The sequence below is a fragment of the Mastomys coucha genome, unplaced genomic scaffold (genome assembly GCF_008632895.1).
Source record: "Mastomys coucha isolate ucsf_1 unplaced genomic scaffold, UCSF_Mcou_1 pScaffold15, whole genome shotgun sequence".
NCBI classification, from domain to species: domain Eukaryota; kingdom Metazoa; phylum Chordata; class Mammalia; order Rodentia; family Muridae; genus Mastomys; species Mastomys coucha.
Window position 1 is genome coordinate 96,980,470 of NW_022196897.1, and position 9,649 is coordinate 96,990,118.

The 9,649-nt window shown below is 36.5% G+C and overlaps 2 pseudogenes; one reads left to right on the plus strand and one right to left on the minus strand.

The window, feature by feature from the left end:
- Positions 1-311: 311 nt before the first annotated feature.
- Positions 312-1,173, plus strand: LOC116091764 (annotated as a pseudogene).
- A 5,944-nt stretch (positions 1,174-7,117) lies between these two features.
- LOC116092299 lies at positions 7,118-8,065 on the minus strand (annotated as a pseudogene).
- Positions 8,066-9,649: the final 1,584 nt, after the last annotated feature.

The window sequence follows — 9,649 nt, forward strand, 5'->3', positions numbered from 1 at the left end:
AAAAAAAAAAAAAAAAAAAGAATACAGTGGATTAGTTCAATGTTCCTGTATTTGTTGAGGTTTGTTTTGTGCTGATTATACGGTTGATATTAGAGAAGGTACCATAAGATACTGAGAAGAAGGCATATTCTTTTAGGTTTTGGGGATGTATTTTTTTATTTGTTTGTTTCTTAAAAGATTTATTTGACAGTCCAAAGTGGAAGAAACAGAAAGGCATTCAAACACAGGTATTAATAAAATGATAATAAACTCTAGGGGCAAAGGCTAGGACTTATTCACTGCTGGTAGGATAACAAACTGGTACAACCACGATGGGAATCAGTAAGAAGATGCATCAAAAAACTAGAAATAGATGTATTGCTACATTCAGCTACTCCACTCTTGGGCAGACACCCAAAGGACTCCATTATAGAAATGTCTGTTCATCCATGTTTATTGTTGCTTTATATAAAATATCCAAGGACACACCAAGGCATATATAAACTAGTCAATGGGTAATGAGGATGTGATGTGTTTACAGACTAGGAACTATTGCTATTAAGAAAAAAGCAGGATTCATAGCCACTATGCCTCAAGATTTCCATGCCAAGATTCAGGTCGGAAACTTGTATCTCTCAGCCTCCAGATTAGGGTCACAGGTGAATGAGCGAGTCTTGAACAGGCTCCACCAGGTGCAAAGGATAACTCGGAGACTCCAGCAGGAGCACAGGTTCCTCATGAGGGTACTGGACTCGTACATGGATGACTACCAGGATAACCAGTTCACCATTTTGTTGGAGGATGATGGCAGCCAAGGCACAGATGTCCCTACCCCAGGCAATGCTGTGAATGAACCTCCAGAGAAAGAGGGGCTTTCCCCACCCCAAAGGACACCTGCAACCTTAGATCCCAGCAGCCCAGCCCCTGGCGAGGGGCCCAGTGGCCGGAAGAGGTGGCGGGCACCACAGGTGGGGGCTTCGTTGACTCCAGAACTGGCCCCAGTGCCGGTGGGAGCTGAGGGTGGGGCCAAGGCATGATTAAGGTTGAGGAAGACTTTGGCTTTGAAGCAGATGAGGCCTTGGATTCAAGTTGGGTTTCCCGAGGGCCAGACAAATTGCTACCCTACCCTACCCTAGCCAGCCCACCCTTTGACTAACCCTCTCTCCCCAATAAACAGATTCCCCATGTAAAAAAAAAAAAGAAAAGAAAAGATAAAAGCAAAATTATAAAATACATCCTTAAACAGGTGGAACTGAACTAATCATTCAGAGAGAGGTAGCCCAGTCTCAGAAAGACAGGTATCACATGCCTTCTCTCATTTGTGGGTGTTAGCTTTGAAACCATGTGTTTCATTTGGAATACCCACTGAAGTCAGGAAATTAGTGAGAAGCTGAGGATGGCGGCAGGGCTTTTAAGGGAGGGGAGAAAGAATGTATTGCTATACAGACTTAAAGTGGGAATAAAAGAATCAGATTAAATTGTGATGGAAGCTAGGAGGGCAGGGTAGAAGAGGGAAATCAGGACGGATAAAGGACACTAAAGATTTGTTTAAAAAGCTATATAGAAAACTATCTATTACTGTAGAAATGTCCATGTGTATGTATGCATGCATGTGTGTGTTAAATGTACATACAGTAAAATATTTTCATCTATAGCAGGATGAAAAATGCCCCTAATAAATACCATTGGCTAATAAATAAAATATTGAGAATGGGTTAAGATTCTTTAGCCAGTGAGGTTTCCTAAATGCCCAAACATTACAAGCTACTGCCATTACTCTTGGCTACCCTCTAGAACTTGACAGTAAGACTCTATTGCTGAAGATACCACATATTTGACTAATATAACATGGAGGCATAAAGCTGGTACTGACCTGGAAGCTGCATGCCTGCCAGCTAGCTTTCAAAGTGCTGGAAGGTGTCATGCACACTGTCTGAGGGAGAAAAGTAATTGATGATACTTATCCAGTTATGAACTCTGGGAGTTATTAAAATAACAACTGGCCTTGTAAGGCATACCCACTTGAACAATAATATTCTAAACAACATGGGAATGAGCAACTATTCTGGTCAGATTTAAGTCCCTTTCCATGGGATGAAACCCATACTTGGCACCATTGCAGGACAATAGAGGAGCCCTTGGTCCTCTGCTGCTGATGTATGAACAGGTAGCTAAACAGGCTATAGACCACAGAGGAGAACCTACTACTATTATTCTACCAGATGTACATTAGAGTGAAATGTTCTGTAGATAACTATTAAATCAGTTTGGTTCATATCTTCTGTTAGTTTCACTGTGTTTCACTGTGTCTCTGTTTAGTATCTGCTTGCATGATTAGTCCATTGGTGAGAGTGGGGTGTTGAAGTCTCCTACTATTATTGTGTGAGATACAATGTGTGCTTTGAGCTTTAATATTTCTTTTACAAATGTGGATACCCTTGCATTTGGGGCATAGATGTTCAGAATTGAGAGTTCATCTTGGTAGATTTTTCCTTTGTTGGGTATATAGCGTCCTTACCCATCTTTTTGTTAACTTTTGGGTGATAGTCTATTTTATTGGATATTAGAATGGCTACTCAAGCTTGCTTCTTGGGATCATTTGTGTGAAAGTTTTTTCCAACCTTTTACTTTGAGGCAGTCTCTGTCATTGTCACTGAGATGTGTTTTCTGTATGTAGCAAAATTCTGAGTCCTATTTACCTATCCAGTCTATTAGCCTATGTCTTTTTATTGGGGAATTGAGTCCATTGATGTTGAGAGATATTAGGCCCAATGATTGTTGCTTCCTGTTATTTTTATTGCTAGAGGTGGAATTATGTTTGTGTGTTTCTCTTCATTTGTGAAAAGATTAATTTCTTGCTTTTTCTTGGGTGTACTTTCCCTCCTTGTGTTGGATTTTTCCTTCTATTATCCCTTGTAGGGCCCGATCAATGGAAAGATATTGTTTAAATTTGGCTTTGTCTTAAAAGACCTTGGTTTCTCCATCTATGGTAATTGAGAATTTTTCTGGATATAGTTGCCTGGGCTAGTATTTTTGTCTCCTAGGGTCTATAAAATATCTGCCCAAGATCTTCTGGCTTTTAGAGTCTTTGCTAAGTCTGGTGTGATTCTGATAGATCTGCCCTTAAATGTTACTTAACTTGTTCCCTTACTACTCTCAATATTCTTTTGTTTTGTTTTGTTTTGTTTTATGCATTTGGTGTTTAATTATTTTATGAGGGGTGGAATTTCTTTTCTGATCCCATCTGTTTGGTGTTCTGTAGGCTTCTTGTATGTTTATGGGCATCTCTTTCTTTAGGTCAGGGAAGTTTTCTTCCATAATTTTGTTGAGGATGTTTGCTGGTTCTTTGAGCTGGGAATCTTCACTCTCTTCTATACCTATTATTCTTAACCTATTCTAAACCTATTTTCTTCACGTTCTGGATTTTTTTAATGTTTTAAGTTAGGAGGTTTTTGCTTTTTATATTTTCCTTGACTGTTGTGTTGATGTCTTCTATGGCATCTTCTACACCAGAAGTTCTCTCTTATATTTCTTGTATTTTGTTGGTGATGCTTGCATCTTTATTCCTTTTCTCTTTCTTAGGTTTTTTTCATCTCCAGGGTTGTCTTTCTTTGTGTTTCCTTTAATGTTTTTGTTTCCATTTTTAGATCCTTGGCAGTTTTGTTCAATTCCGCCACTGTTTACTTTTGTTCTCCTGTATTTATTTAAGGGAGTTTTCTGTGTCCTTCTTAAAGTCCTCTATTAACTTTATGAAATGATAATTTAGATCTGAATCTTGCTTTACAGATGTGTTGGGCTATCCAGGGCTTGCTGTGGTGGGAGAACTGGGTTCTGATATTGTCAAGTAGTGTTGGTTTCTGTTGCTTATGTTCTTGCACTTGCCTCTAACCAACTGGTTAACTCTGGTGTTAACTGACCTCTCTGTCTCTGACTGGAGCTTGTCCATCCTGTGAGCCTGTGAGCCTGTGATTCTACATTTCTGGATGTGTCAGAGCACCTAGGAGGTTCAGATGCAACTCGAGTGAGGACTGAGTGGAAAGGGATCTAGAGCAGAGGCTTGGCTCCCGGGTCAGGTACAAACTAGAAGGAGTGCGAGTCTCTGGCTGAGAGGGGTACTTGTGTCTCTGGGTCCAGGGAGAAGGGTCCCAGTTATGACAGGTATTGAGGCCGGGTTTGTGGTCTCACCTGTGATCCTGGATATGTCAGAACACCTGGGGAATCAACATCCAACTGCTGATAGAACTATCAGTGTTTTCCAGTGGAGATAGTGACCATGAGAGTGTGATGAGGATCTGGAACAAAGTTCACAAAAAGCTTTAAGAAATTAACTATTTAAGACATTTATTGTTATCTTGATTGCTTTGATGGTTTCATGGGTGTATGTATTTAGATACATATATATTCATCACCTTATATGATATAAGTACACATGTATTTTAGAGTATGCATTGTACGTAATATGAAATTTGGGGAATTAAATATTTTCAAAAATCTTAATCTTCTTAAGAGAGTTTAAAATGCATTCAGTAAATGATATGGTTTAATAAGTATTACTTTGGCTTTTAGAACAGGAAATATATCCTTCATTTCCAATCAGATGGCCCAATGTAAGCAATCAAATGTCACAATTAGTTTTGTGCTTATAAAAGTAAATTAAATTCTTGTAAAAGTTTCTTTAATCTTTTAAGTAATGAAACTAAAACACAATTGCCATTGTAACAGAATTTCAAAGCAGTTCTACCAAACAATTTTGATGATAAATGCCTGTGATCCAAGCATTAAAAGGCTGAAGATAGAGAATCATCATGTTCAAGTTTGTACTACTAGTGAGACTGTCTCAAAAATGCAAAACACACAAACAAAAGCCCATAAACACTATCCCCAAATACACACACAAAGGGTTTATCTTGTCAGGTTGATAAAGGTGCTTTAAATTTTGAAGAGATATCTCTGCTTTCTATGGGATAATAGTAAGAAATTTGTTAACTGCTTGAGATGCATGCAACATAGAAACAACATTTGTGACCATTAGGGTGAAGTTTTCATATACTTACCAATGTATCTATCCTCATATGTCTATAATAAATGAATTTTATTTTGTAGAAAGCAAGTGTTCTTAGATTTCTCTCTGAAAAAGTTTATATAGCACCATGTTTAGGGGCAGAACATTGTTGTGTAATGAATGGCTTACAGCTTTTCTACAGAATTTAAGCAAAATGCTGTTTACCCAACAAAAATAAAAGCTGAGCTGTGTATAATAAATTCTTCAATAAATCTGTCAGGTTAAATATGTGTCTTATTTTGAAACTACTATGTCAAAAACTGCTCATTAAAGAAAAATATTTTTATATCCATATAAAAAGCAATATAGTAATAGATGTATAATATGTATAATATAAATTACCTTTATTGGTATTTAAGTAGAATTATTTTTACTTGATTATATAGATTCAAGTTTGAACCACCTTTACATCTCTCTGAATTCTAATTCATCAGTAAGGAGTGAATAAATTAGCTCAGTTGGTCTGGAGTAGACAACAAGTAAAAGTCTAAAGAAGACCTTTCAGTTGTATTTTGATAAAAGATACATGTTATTTTTGATGGAATCCACTTCATTTTCTCTTCCATAACTATTAGTATACAGTAGTCACCTGACCCTAGAAGAATTATCCATAGGCAAAACTGAGCCAATCTGCTTTTATCTGCCAATAAATTCAAGGAATAACTTAGATTCTATACTTGATACTAACAGGCCTACCTTAAAATAAGAGTTAGTACAACAACACAAAGGGTTGTAAATTTAAAGGACAGCAGGAAGAGGCATATGGGAGAACGTGGATAGAGGACAAGGAAAGGAGAAATTTTATAACATTATTACAAATTATAAACTCAAATTATATAAACTATACATTATAAAATTTAAACAATATCTATTTTAAAAGAGTTTGCCATGTGGATGAACTGATACATAAAAGTAGAAAAATGTAAACAAAAATGATAACCAAACAGCAACAAAGGCCCATGCCAAGCAATACAGAGACAGTAGTGATGAGGACTTCAGAGTGAGCTTCTGCTGTGTCTCCTAGGACCTGATGAGTTTTCCAGTCATTGGGATCAACATGACATAAAAACTTCTTTTGGAACTAAATTTTCCTAGTTGTACCTTTTTATAAACTTTTATGCAATATATTTTAATCATATTCTTTCTATCCCCCCAACTTCTCCCAGATTCTCCTCATCTCCCTACCAAATCAATGTTCTGTCATCCTCTATCAATCTCTCAAGAAAAAAATACAAAACATCAAAAATTACCATAAGTAATTAAATATTATATAACACATGCACAAACAAAACTCACACACATATAGATAGATAGATAGATAGATAGATAGATAGATAGATAGATAGATAGATAGATAGATAAACAGATACACACACTACTGTGCATGAGCTTTCACTGGCAAGTTGTGTTCTTTTTCTTAGAAGAAACTCATTGACACTGATGGGCACCTTTCATCTTCTTCCCTAGGCTGACTGGCATAAAGTGGCACTCAAGCCAAGAAGAAAATGTATAGGTCAGAATGAACCAACCAATTGTTAACTTTCAAGATATAAAGAAGTGATTCAGATTCAACAACAAATACAAAAAAGACTCGAGTGAAATCATGGAATAACACTAGACAGGAATCAGTAGTAGATCTGTGATGATTTTTCTTGTTAATCCTAAACTCTGGCAGTTACTGAAGTGACAATCATAAATTGATATTTCTTTCTTTTTATACAGGTTAAACAAATTTTCATACAAATACCTTTGATATGATGAATTTCTTTCATAATTTTTGAAGGCATGAAATTAATAGCTAATATTGCAATTGGAAATTTTGGTTGCATTCGTTTTATTAATAGATTCTAAGGAAATATAGAACTCAATTCTTTTTAATCTACATGTATAATTGTTTCCAGCTGAGAAGACATGCCCACTATAGAAGGAAAAGCAACATTTCTAATCCACAAAATAATGCCAGTTCTTGAGAATTACATTAACTCATTATAGGTAATAATGCACTATAGTTTTTGTCATATACAATTTTGATATTTTTTACTCTTTATGTTAATTTTGATAAAATATAGCTTCTTTTTACCTTTCATCTAAAACCATTACCAATTTCTTCCACAATTTCCTTATGGCATTTTTCATATCCTTATTCCTAAAAGTGTAAATAATAGGATTAAGTAAGGGGGATAGCATGGTATAAAATATTGCTACCATTTTTTCAAAGGAGAAAGCAGTGTGAGGCCTTGAATATATAAATATACATGGAACAAAGAACAAGACCACAACAGTAACATGAGACCCACAAGTAGACAGAGCTTTCCATCACCCTTCTGAACTCTGGGATCTCAAAGACAGCAAGATAAAACCATAGGAGATAAGCAACAAAACAAAGACTATGATACAGATCAACCCACTGTTGGCAACCACGAAAAGACCAAAGATGTGAGTGTCGATGCAGGCAAGCTCCAGTAATGGAAATAAGTCACACATGAAGTGATTAATGACATTGGGTCCACAAAATGGTAGCTGCAAAGTGAAAATAATTTGTACAGTAGAATGTAAGAATCCCCCTGCCCAGGCCACTCCCACCAGAGTGCCACAGAGCTTCCTGGTAATAATGGAAAAATAGTATAAGGGCTTATAAATGGCCACGTAGTGGTCATAGGCCGTGGCTGTCAGAAGAATCATCTCAGCCCCACCAAAGAAGTGTTCAACAAAAAGTTGTATCATGCATCCTTCAAAGGAGATGGTTTTCCTCTTGTAGAGAGAGTCTACAATCATCTTGGGTGTCATGGCTGAGGAGAAGCTTGCATCAAATAAGAACAAGAAAGCCAGGAAGAAATACATAGGAGAGCCCAGCAGTGCAGGGCTACAGACAACAGTCACCACAATCATCATGTTGCTCCCAATAGTCGCAATGTAGACAACTAGACATATAATGAATATTAGTTTTTGAAGATTCGGATTCTGAGAAAGTCCCAGGAAGACAAATTCAGTTACAAAACTCTGGTTTTACATGATTTCCAGGAAAAGATGAATGCCCAATAGAGAACATATAATTTGGCAAGGATGATAAACATATGCTTCAATCCACTTTATAGCTTTATAGTCATCAATAATTTATTAAGGCCAGTTCTGCTTCCATTGCTTTACTTTCATTGAAAATAGAAAAAAAAATAGAAAAATTTTAGATTGATAGTTGAAGATCAGTCATATTGAAGCAAAGATAACTTATGTAAATCTTAACATGCAGAGCTCTCTGTACGTGGCAAAGAAAAGAGTTCCATGTAGTGAAGAAGAGATGTCCATCCATAAGGTATCTGCTCAGCTCCTAAGATCATGTGACATGTCAGACTTGAAAGTAAAAACACGGTCTCCTGTGGTAATGCTGCCATTTCCAAACTTAGTTATCTGGTAACCTAGTAACATGCCCTGTTACTGGTAGCCTGTAACATAACCTGTGGGGACAGGTTGATTTTCCATTCATCTATACTTGTGCACACAGAGGAAAAGAATGTTATCAGTCATGAAGCACATGCTTGTGAATATGAGTATATGCTCATACCTGTTTGTTAAAAACAGGTGAGCAAAATAATACTATTTAAAATGTTTATTTCAGTTGATGAATTCTCCATGCAGTGAACAAAAATTATCTACTAATAAAACTAACAATTACACAAATTGTACATTAGTTTCTGTCCTCAAGAAACAGAAAGATTAAACAAACTTTAAGCAATCATGGTATCAGCCAATAGTTATCATAGAAAAAGGTGTGCCACTATATGACTCAGGGTATGGGTTGGGCTAAAGCAGGAAAGAAAATGGTGTAAAATGTCAGAAGATGAGCTGCTGACTCTTGCTGGTGTACCCAACGCATGATTTGCTAGTTGTCCTATAGCTTGGAGCAGATTACTTAAGGTCTAAAAACTCTCAAAGCTTTATGTGACATTTCTGTGGATGAACCTGATAAAAATGTATCTCAATTGTCTCTTAGGGGAATGGGAAGAGTTACATCCTCTATGCGGTCAGAATATCAGAAGAGGCAGTGCTGAGGGCTGAGCACATTCCCCACAATGAGAAGGATGACATTTTAGTCCTACTTTCAGCTTTACTAAAGGTGATTTAAATTTTACCTGTCTTTTTCTGTGTTTAAAAGGGTTTAAAAAGAATTTGGCCAGTCAGTGATAAAATACATATATTTTAAAATGCATTATATATTTATTTTTGAAATTATAGTGGTACATTTCCCCTTACCTTTCTTCTATACACTCCTTATACTACTCCTTACTATCTTTCAGATCTTAGACACTTTATGTATACATATATATGTATACATATACATATATATATATATATACACATACAAGCACATGCACATGAGCACACAGACACACACCAAAGCTATTTTGTGTTGGATAACCATTTTGTGTGCTGCTCCCTAGGGGAGTTCTTTTTTCCCACTCTCAATATTCTTTAGTTGTCTGGAGTTCTTGTGTAAGTTTGAGGCTTTGTAGGCTTTTCCCTGTTCACTTTGGCATGTCATCCACTACCATCCTTGTTCAACTCGGGTTTAGGCAATTATGTTGTTGGAAGACTTTATGGATGCAAGTCAGA